General features: G+C 37.6%; 1 long non-coding RNA gene across 1 annotated transcript; it reads left to right on the forward strand.

Annotated features, from left to right (window-relative positions):
• Positions 1–2,556: 2,556 nt before the first annotated feature.
• LOC108971725 lies at positions 2,557–10,162 on the forward strand. Its single transcript, XR_001993575.1, has 3 exons — positions 2,557–2,614; positions 9,318–9,386; positions 9,940–10,162. It is a non-coding gene; the product is annotated as an uncharacterized LOC108971725 (long non-coding RNA).
• The last annotated feature ends 793 nt before the right edge of the window (positions 10,163–10,955 follow it).

Here is a 10,955-nt window from a genome sequence, read left to right on the forward strand (position 1 = left end):
AATTCTTGTCACAAACATGGCGAATTAGAATTTCCGATTGCTTTTTTGTCACAATGTACATACACAACCTTCAAAAAGGTGAGCTTGAATACTACATAACACTTTCTAAACGATTTCTAGACGACTAGCGACTGCATATACTTAAAAATAGTAACCGATTTTATTTTAGTTTAGTATTCAAAAWAAGTCAATCAATCGACGTCATTATTGATATGGCAAACACATTTGCAGAAATCACACATTTTATTTTCCGATAACTGTAAAGTCAGAAGTATACCATACAAATGGCGTAAAATGTATTCCAATTCCAAATCCAATTCGCTAAACATCAATTTCATTAAGGAATTCTTATTAATTTGTAGCATATTAAAAATGGAACAAGAGCCACCAACACCCTTGCGTCATTGGCTGCTTTAATTTGTAATAATGAGCGGAATTTCAAATCAGATAAAACAAAAAATCATCAAAGTAATCTTCAAGGTTTYTGCAGATATGTGAGAGGTAGTATGCATGAAAATTTTCGAAAGTACAAGAGATACATTCCGCACTCAATATATTGAACAATTTATCTAACACACTGCCATAAAAGTGAGAAGCACACAAGTGTGGTGGGTTTCGATGCGCTGAGGTGAGAATTGAGAATATTTTTACAATAGGTAAATATCGAATATTAACACACGCTCATTATAATATTACTCATTGCTTATATTTGAAAGCAAAATATTTATTATTATTAAGATTCTCGAAATACTCGTTACCCAACCGCTTGCTCTCACTCTATACATACGTACGTATATATGTATGTATGGCTAAGAGAATTTGTGCAGTTATGAGTTGTACACAATTGGGCTGACACAAATTGACTTATACATGTGTCATAAATACTTATTTATATGTTTATGAATAAACATATTATTATATAAGTAAATATATATGTACGTTTCTGAGATGCTTAGTTAGCTTAAGTGCTTTGGAAGGGGTATGAGTCGCTCGACTACCCCTCTACCAAAATCGAAAATTAACACACGAAATATTAAKCTGTTTAATACAGCYAGAAGGCCGAAAAAAATAAATTTATCAGACTATTTTTTGAGAAAACTTTTAAATTTATTGATCCAAAAAATGTTACACATATTACGGTATTTTTAACAGTATTTTAGACTTAGTATTAGTAAAAATTTTTATTTGGAAAGGAACTGCAGGTGACCTCCGGGAGTTCCTCTGAAAAAAAAAACGTTTCCAGTGACCACTATATCTCTGAACTCAATCCTCTGAAATTAAAAATTTAAACAGATTTCGTTAAAGTAATTATAGATGTAGTACTTAGTCGGAGGAATAGGCAAAATAAATTTAAAAATATTATGTTAATAACTAAAAATTATATATATAAGAACTCGTATTAAAGTTTGAGACCAATCGGCTTAGCCATTTTCGAGTAATTGATTACCGTCTTTGAAAACACAATTTGAGAAAAMCSCRTTTAAAGTTTGGAATGCACTTCCAAGCACTCTGAAACGCCTTTTCAAATTTGCTTGTRGCTTCGAAATTATTCACCAAAACGATATGAAATTTTCTGTRTGTATTCTTAAATATATATAAATTTAAAAAATAAAATAAAAAATATCGCATTTTTGAAAGTTCTAACTGTGTATAATCTCCAACAAAACAAGAAGTTTGCATGAAAAACGTACACAATGTCAGTTCGGAAAATTTGCCAAGAAAAGCTGCTATGAAAAATATATTRTTACAGTATGTRTGTACTTAAAACCGCACGTATGCCTTATTTTGAATTTGTCTTCGCTTAAAACAAAATCAAATGTCTCTTTCGATTTTATAGTATTCAAAAATCTGCTAATTTGAAATTCCCTCTTCGCTTGAGGCGTTTTTTTTTTTTTTTGTGGCGTATATGAGGCTGGCGCGCCGAATTAAATTTTGTTGAGAACTGATAAATACAAACAGTTTGCCATGGACCGCATGTGTGGCTGCGAATTCGGCCAAAAAAAAACTTTTTCTGAAAAGCACATAAGTTCATTTTTACGATTTTCATTTCAATAAGCACTGTGCTCGGCTTGAAGCTTTACCAGGCACTCAAATTCGAGGATGTTTTTTCACCGAAAAATATTTTTTTTAACAATATAAGGCCGAAATTTTGTTCAAAAATTTATATTTTTTTTTAAGAAACCGACGTTTTGTCAAAAAGTTTTATTATGCTTACCCTTTTTTATTATTTCTTAAAATACGGTTTATGTGTAAAAAATTTTGGACCAATAAATTCGAAAGTTTTCCCTGAAAAATTTTTGGAAAATTCGTTTTTTTCTTTTTCAGTCTTCTAGCTGTATATAACCCCTTAGCTATTTGAGAATAATCTTTCAATCTTTCTTCGTTCTGCACTCTGGGCAGCATTTTTTCGAGCCTTCTTGCGCAAAGTGATTAAAACGACTTGTGCGCTTTTAGTCATTTCCACATTATGCTCATTTTCACACATACATACATATGTACATGTGTGGCACTGGTCCATTTGACATTTTTCTTCGCTTTGAGATAACATGGAAATGGGCGAAATGTCAGTTTGAAAATAATTTTTAAGTGTGACAGTAGTGAATTCATAGTCAAGGTGTGCACCCTCTTAGTTCTTTTGAAGACTCCACTTTTGTGTGGGATTTTTATGATAATAGTACTTATCAGAAAATATTTTAATATGCAATTAGCTGCAAAGTGTTTTGGAAAAGTGATTATTCAATAATTTATTTTCCAATGAAGTGAAGTGAAGTGGATTTGTGAAATTCTTCCTCACTGAWTGTGAGTTGTGCGTGTGTGTGTTTGTTAACCGAAACGCCAGCGCTTTGTGTGCAGGTGTGCGTGTGCTTGTGCATGTGTGCGTGTGTGTTCAAGGCTAATGACTAAGGCAATTAAGTGGCCAATAATGAATTCGAGGCGAACACTCGATACAGCTAAAAATACAAAAGTGTGCATACATATTATAGATACAGACTTTCTAGAAAGGCGGCGCATGATTCCAATATTTACATATCTATTATTATTATTTATATATAATTATTAGCAAAAAGCTATTCTGGCTAAATTCTTAACATAACAGAAAAGGAAATTTACTCTGTTTTACAATATAATATAAACTTTTTCTAGCAATAATAGCAATAATAGATATGAAATCTCAAAGGCAAATATAGAAAACTTCTCTCGACCTTAAATTTAATTATACCATTATTTAATTACGTGACAGTACCTTAGAATTACAATAACAATTATTTTATTTCCAAATGATTTTCTTATATATTACAACTGAGTGTGCATGTATTTTAATAATGTGAAACACAATTTGGCCCGAATTGACCATTTGTCATACAGCCGCAGTGAAACAACAAAAGCAAGCAGAAACAAAAACAAACATATTACAATTTTATATATTTGTTTAACAATTGAACTTTCGCAACTTTGTGGGCGTTGCAAGAAAGGTATTGCTTACTTTATATTCCAAGGGCGGCTGCACCTGAGTTTTAATTTTTAGCTGGCTCTAAATTTTGGCATCACTTAAAAAGTCGCGCTTTCCTCAATGCAGTTCAAGCCAAATATATATGTACACAGCTATATAACAACACTAGTTTGCATGCTCTCCAGCATGCCTCAGATGCCGTCGTGACTGTGTGTGTATGCCGAATCGCTGAGAGAAATGACTGCAGAAATGTCAACGAAGCAAATGAAAGGCGCACATGATTGGCCTGGAATTTCTAATGCTGTCAGCACTTCACCTTCACCTCTTTTTCACAAGCTTTTCCACTACTATGCACTAATTAACTCGCAACTGAGCACTGAGAAGCGTACCAAATGCCAGGCAAACGCCAGCAAAGCCAAACGGCTAATATTCACACGTATGCACTACTAATTTTGTTTATTCTTTCTCTCTAATTACAAACAGATGCTCAGATTACATTAAAATACACAGCAAACAGGGCGCATAGTGCCACACACACACACACACATGCGCACAGCCAAAAGCAGCGCTGCATTGGTAGTAAAGAAATACGAGCGGCAATTATGCAACTGGAAACTCCAATGTTCCAACTGAATGCTCGCTTTTGCATGGCATTTAGACAGTTAGCTCTCCACGTGCCTGACATGTTCACTATACGTGTATAACTGTGCTCAGAAGACTGCGTGTTTGTGGGCTCTGCGCCCGAGGATACTCGTTGCCTACCTGACATCCTGACATCCAATTGAGTGTGAAGTGCAAAAAAGCCAACGTTTCGCAATGAGTCGCTCTCAGCTCGGCTCTGCTTTCTACTTAATTGAGTTACCGAATGTGAAAGCGTGTAATTAGGCAGACTATTCAGGACAAATGCATTCATCAAATTCGTAAATTCGTAATGCACTTACCTAGTCCAAAGGCGCCGAAGCGCATTCAATATTTTTCGATATCAAATCACAGCAAAAGCTCACCTCTCTTTTCGCTGATTTTTTTTTACACAAAACTCGGTCAATTGATTAGCACACAGTGTGRCTTTAACGGGCATTACTTAGTATAGATTTGACACCGAAGTAATTAAATTAAATTATCGGTGCCAAGTTGAGTTCAAAAGCCAATGTTACTACACGCAGGTGAACACAAGTCCTGAACCCGATTTTCGACGGTTTTCAAGCAGAAATCGGCCGATACTGCTGGGTTCGGGACTTCAGGGATACTGCTGGGTGGGATTTCAGTTTCGATATTTGCACAGACCATAGACTTGACGTAGCCCCACAGGAAACAGTCTAACGGCGTCAAATCGCACGACCGAGGCAGCCAATTGACTGCGCCATTTCGTAAGATAACACAATCAACAAACTTGGTTTTCAATAAATCGATTGYGACATCCGTTGTGTGGCGTGCGGTGCCCTCCTGCTGAAACCACATCTAGTCCAAGWCCAAATCATTCAATTCTGTCCAAAAATAKTCGGTTATCATTGAGCGATGGCGATTCTCATCCACAATAACGTGCCGGTCTTGATCATCATGAARGAAGTACGGCCCAATGACGCCACCGGCCCATAAACCGCACCAAACCRTAATTTTTCCGGAAAGCAATGGTGGCTAATGGAATACGTGTGGGTGGCCGCCTGTCCATTAACGCATATTTTGCTTATTGACGAATTCAAATTCACAAGCATACGACGGTTTTGGTTGTCAAGTGGCTTCCGTTCTTTTGCCTATGGATTCAAATTTTTCCACTATTATGACGACGACAAATTAAAAGTTGAGGCTACTGACTCCGAATTTCAGCAGTAAATTTTAATAATTTCAATTCGCTGTTGGATCGTATATCGTACCATGATGAAATGACATACCCTACTGAAGAGAAATGTCGGTCTACTTTTACAGTATCCTATTGAAAACCCTTTTAGAAGGAGAACCCCGTAAGTTATGGCTTCAAATTGCGCACAGACATAAATACGGAACTTGGAAGACATCCATGCTTATGTAAATGTGTAYGTGTGCACTCACACACAGACTTAAATGGATACATTAACATATGCACGTGGACGGACATATTTGATATGGGAATTTGTAAAGTTAAGAAAGAGATAACAAAACTTAACGATGAAGATAACATTGTAAAACTTTCGAAACTTATGGCTTGTTATTACTTATTTTTGCTAATAAAAGCGCAAACAAACAATCATAAAAGAAAACAACTACACACACACGAGTATGATCCGCATAGCTTCCGACTGACAAGCGAAATTTCTGCAGAAAAACTATGGCACACACACACATGGACTTAATATTGCACCGAGAAAAAAAGAGTTGTGAGGGCCATTTGCGTTTCGAATATTCCACGTCTGCTGAAGTGTGATTGACAACTCTTGAGTGAGCGAGGTGCACACAGGTTTCACCCAGAAGGTTAAGGTTGTCGCAGGCAAAGTGCCACCAATTCTATAAGAACCTTAGAGACAGTTTAAATACTTACGCCGCAGAAACAGAGGAAGAAAAAGAAAAGTATATATTTTAATATTAGGATGGTACACCGCCAAGTTCTTCACAATGAGTTGAGCGAATGCCTCTGATTTGGAGCACACGAGGCATGTCATAAGGTRGGAACGCTAAACTTGTTGGAATAGTATTTTAACCCTTTGTTCCGAGATAAAAACTGGGAAAGTGCTGCCATTTGCCGCGGTGTAGCTGCTCATAAATGTGAAATGTTTTCATGCATACGCAGCCAATATGTGTTTAAATTTATGCAAATGCAATTCGCCAACACATAATGGCGCAGCAAACAATACACGGAAGTTCTATGCAGTTGTGTAAACTMCGGCCGCCGGCTGCCAAACAAAATGCCAGACTGCTCGGATGGCAGCTACACATATCCGCCCGACGAGAGAGGGAGAGCTGACGGTTGATGGTTGCCCACTGCAGCGTATGGCACCYAGCGAATCGCAGCGGCAACGGAGAGACTCCGACTCCGACATGGAAACACCGAAGGCAATTAACTGTGACACGGCACAAGGCGAAGATGGAGCAGATTGTGGATATAAAAAGAAGAGTTAAATAGAAATAAAAGAGAACAAGTAGACAGGAAAAAACAAAGTAGCTTCACACATCTCAAAATCCAGAGTGAGCTTCGTAAATAAGTGCTATGGCGGAGCTGCTGGGCGTTGCGCCGCAYACACGTGACATGACAGCTCCTACATATGTATGTACAAGCAAGTATGGTAGTTTAGTAGTAAGTRTGTGTGTCTGTGTGTGAATCTGAGCATCTAGTAGTAGAAACAACAGCTTACGCAACCAGCCAACCTCTGCTGCCTTCCCTTACGTGGCGCAGAGGCTGCGTTGATGAGCAGTAAACTTATGATAAGGGCCATGATGCAAGCTGAAATGGTGATAATTGTAATTGTGATGATGATGTTGTGCTTACATCACAGCGCATGTTGTTCTTGTTGCTGGTTTAGGTAGGTTGATCCTCGCGGATGTTACAAAGCAAATGAGTTGTCACGTTGTCGGGTCACGCGTTGGCTGTGTCGTGTATACCTTGGGCCAAGCTTTTCGTGCAACAAGCGACAACCGCACAGTTGTGGCAAGCAACCAATGCGCGCCAGCGTGTGTATATGTGTGTGCAAATACGCTTGCGAGCTGTGTACGAACAAAGCCGGCACGCCGCGAATGGGTGGCAGCAATGGACAAAGCAGCTCTAATACATGTGTGGCAGACGTGTGTGCGTGTGCGGTCTGTAAGCAGGTCGTTCGTTGCGTACTCGTGCGAACGATGTACTCGTAAACTCCACTGGCGCATTTTCATTTATTTTGGGTAGAAGTGTTAAGGATTTCTTTACTTCCAACATGCTCACGTTCCTTTTCTAAGTTACGCACTTCTTTTGAGTRCACTGAACTCAAAGCGTGTATATAAATAACTGAGGATAGCGATGAGAACGCAGTGCGATCAGGATTTGTTTGCACAATAAAGCATTCAAGCTGCGTTGGTGTGTTCGAATGTGTTTATTTTTATGATCGCTGAAGCGATCGCAATAACTCATTGTGCATTCATAAAGCATGAACTCAACAAAATATGACGCTGCGCAGGCCAACAATTATTTTTCTATAAAACAATTTAATGAAAATCGCGCCATAAATTGGGAATGTAAAAAGCGATATGCATGCCTCCACCCGCTTTTGTTCGGCGCTTGCGTATGCCATCATGTGTGCATTGCTGTGTTCATGACTCTGTCATACAAACACACACAGCATACACATGTGGGCTATATATGAAGGCAAAACGAGAGGCCTACGCAGCAATAACAATTCGACGGACTTTTGAATGCGACACAATGTGCAACGCAATTCAAAGGGACCACCTGTAGTAGCCGGCGGCCACCGAGCGCAGCGTCAACTGACAACTTGGCATATTTATTGCATCAGCACGTCACGCGTGTGTCATGGCTGTAACTATAYACGCAGGCGTGTGTGTGTGTTGTTGTGCGGGCCTCAATATTGGCAGGTGGATTAATTTAATTGGCAGTGCGATAATTTTAATTGAATTTTCATCAAAATAAGTATCAATTCAGCGCAGCAACAATGAGCGACTTGACATACAAAAACGCCGAAAGCGCGAGAGCGGAGACTATTCGAATGGAAAATGGTATAMATTGCCCTTTTTGACCAAAAAAAAATGGGTTTCCACTACTTAGCGAAATTTCCGTGTGACAAGAGAGGAAAATAAAGTTAATTCTTTGGAGCAGGCGCTTAATTTAACGCGTTTCAAAAACTCGAATTTTCCATTATTTGACTAAATTATTGTTTTAAACTTTCAAGTTGATCTGAGTAATAGAAGTTTCGGCGATATAACCTTGARAACTTGTGCGCTCCAAGCTAAGGCTAAGAGCGCCGTTTTTGAACGTGTTTTTCTCGAAGCTGTCTTTTTGAAGTCGGTTGGCCAGATTTGGCGATAACTACTTAACCGATCTGCATGAAATTTTACTCAGAGTTTTGAGATACAATCCTTAAAGGCTTGCATGAAGGATTTTATTTATTCGATTACAATATTAGAAAAAAAAATATCGTGAAATTTTCACTGAAATTTACTTCTTCTTTTTTTTTAATGTCTGTGGAACATTCAATTTTTAGTTTTTTTTTCCTTTGTCCAAGTTTTAAGTTAAGACTTTAACTAGAACACGTATTTTTCACTAGAGATTGCCCTGTCAGGAGTTATCCTGCCTGCGGGCGCATATTTTTTCCTAGGGGCTACCGGAAACGTCGTCACAATGGCCGAGTTTAAATTTTTTTTTTTTTGTTTTTTTCAAAAATTTCAAAACTTCTTTGTTAATAGTTTGTGTTTGTAACAAAAAAAACTCTAATAATATATTTATTTTTTTATATGAGACAAAATGTTGGAAAMGGCTGTTTTTATCGGAGGAAGCCTTTCATGTAGCCTCTTAAGCAAATCYTTAGTTAGTGAATGATTTCTTTGTTCGACGCTTGACAACGGCCTCTTACAAGGAAGGTTTTCCGACTGCTGAAAGTGTTGGAAATAGTAACCTCATTTTCAGCGCAATAAACGTGCTTTATCCGTCCGTAAATACAAATGGACCAGTTCACTTAATTATTTCATTTAATTTTATTACCATCATTAATTAAACGTTATACTCAATTTTTGTAAATATTTTTCTTATTCTGCAAATGTCGTCGTTATCTGTGGATAAAAGAACAAAAAGCTTCTCACACACTTCATCTATAACACATATGTATATAATGGAAAATTGTTGTTGTGTTTGAATGATTGAACGTGTCTCAACCAATTTAATAAATACAATATTCTATTTTTATCCTTTCAGAGCGAATCACCCGACGATCTTCGAAACAACAACGAAATACAAAGCCAAATAGCCAGTACATACACAMAAGTAGTGAAAAATATTTGTGAAAACAACACAACAACAAACACAGAGAGAACAATTGTATAATTTTATAGAAAGCACACAGAGATTCAAAAACACCTACAACGGGAGATACCGAAATGCACTCGCTTATTTGAAAAACAAAATAAAAAAATACAATTCACCAAAATACAAACAAAAATTCAGAAACAATTTCACTAAATTCGATACAAAGTTTTCAGCTTTAATCAACTTTTTTCCATAAATTCTAACACATTTTTAAACATATTCACAACTAATTGTACCGTTATCACCACCTATTAGTGACATATTTCTGCTAATTGGAAAAACTATTTTCCACAAAACAAAAATAACCTTTCCACCGTTTTTATTTGGTTCGAAAAGCGGTGATTGCATCGATTTAACTCTTTGATTCTCTTTAACTCTCTTTAACTCTTTACTTCCTCGATATACAAGAATCTACATAAAAACCCCAGCCTACCTAATAACCCCACTAATACTTATTTATTCACTTAACTAAAACCGTTTTTTCTTTCGACGCAACCGGTCAAATTAATAGATCCTGAGCAGAAAACAGTGAAGAGTTCACAAACTTGTTAGTAAAAAAAGTCTAATAACTCTAAAACAATAAAGAAAATATAAAAAACCCGAATCCATACGCGATGGCCACCGTTCAACGTAAATTGGTTCATAAACAATTCAACTCCCCCATGGGACTTTATTCGCAGCAAAATGTCAAGGAAACATTGGATCGTGAGCTGAAGGCTTTCGGCGCTGATGGGTAAGTCAATACACTGCATATTCGGAAACTTTTCTTTATTTCCCGACATACGCATAATTGTCGTAAATTGTTATAAAGTAATCACAAGTTGTCCTATATTAATAGTAAAAGCAGTCCAAACAGTGTTATTCAGGACTGACATAAAATTTACCATATTTGCGACGTCGGTATTATCTTTTGTGTGTAGCAGGGTTCCACAGCACTAGAGCCTCCCCCAGCTAGGTGAAGGCTATTTATGGCTCAAAAATAAACAACCGACATGATACTGAGAAAGGCCGGCGTCCTGCTCTATTATTATGTTAAGTTAGGTTGGGTTGGATGATTTAGAGAGATCGCACTTCAGCTGCTATATGTAGTCCTTTGTGAAGCTTTGAAAAGAAGAACTCCTGTGTTCGATCTTGTAAATTCGCAAAGCACAAGCCAATACAAATTTCAACATCTGATTAATTTGAACTCCCGCTAGTTCGATGGGATGTCTGAAGAGATGCGCTCTCAAGTGTTTAATCTTTGACATTTCAACAACTCGAGACAGCCAAGAAGGAAATGTTGAGATGTTTCCAACTCGACCTCTTCCTTACAGCCTCTGTGGATGACGTCTGGTAAGRTGCTCAACCTTACAGCAAAGACGCCGATAAGGCAATGTCCTGTTAAAACACTCACAACAAAACAAGGCTAGCCTTACTGAGGGAAAAGAGATCACTGGATCAATAGATCTCTTGGGATCGATCATGAGCCAAAAGGATTTTGCGATAGCGCATGTACCGTTGGTGGCACAGCACTGACCAGGCTCCCGC

Source organism: Bactrocera latifrons, unplaced genomic scaffold, assembly GCF_001853355.1.
Source record: "Bactrocera latifrons isolate USDA-ARS-PBARC rearing strain unplaced genomic scaffold, ASM185335v1 scaffold_357, whole genome shotgun sequence".
NCBI classification, from domain to species: domain Eukaryota; kingdom Metazoa; phylum Arthropoda; class Insecta; order Diptera; family Tephritidae; genus Bactrocera; species Bactrocera latifrons.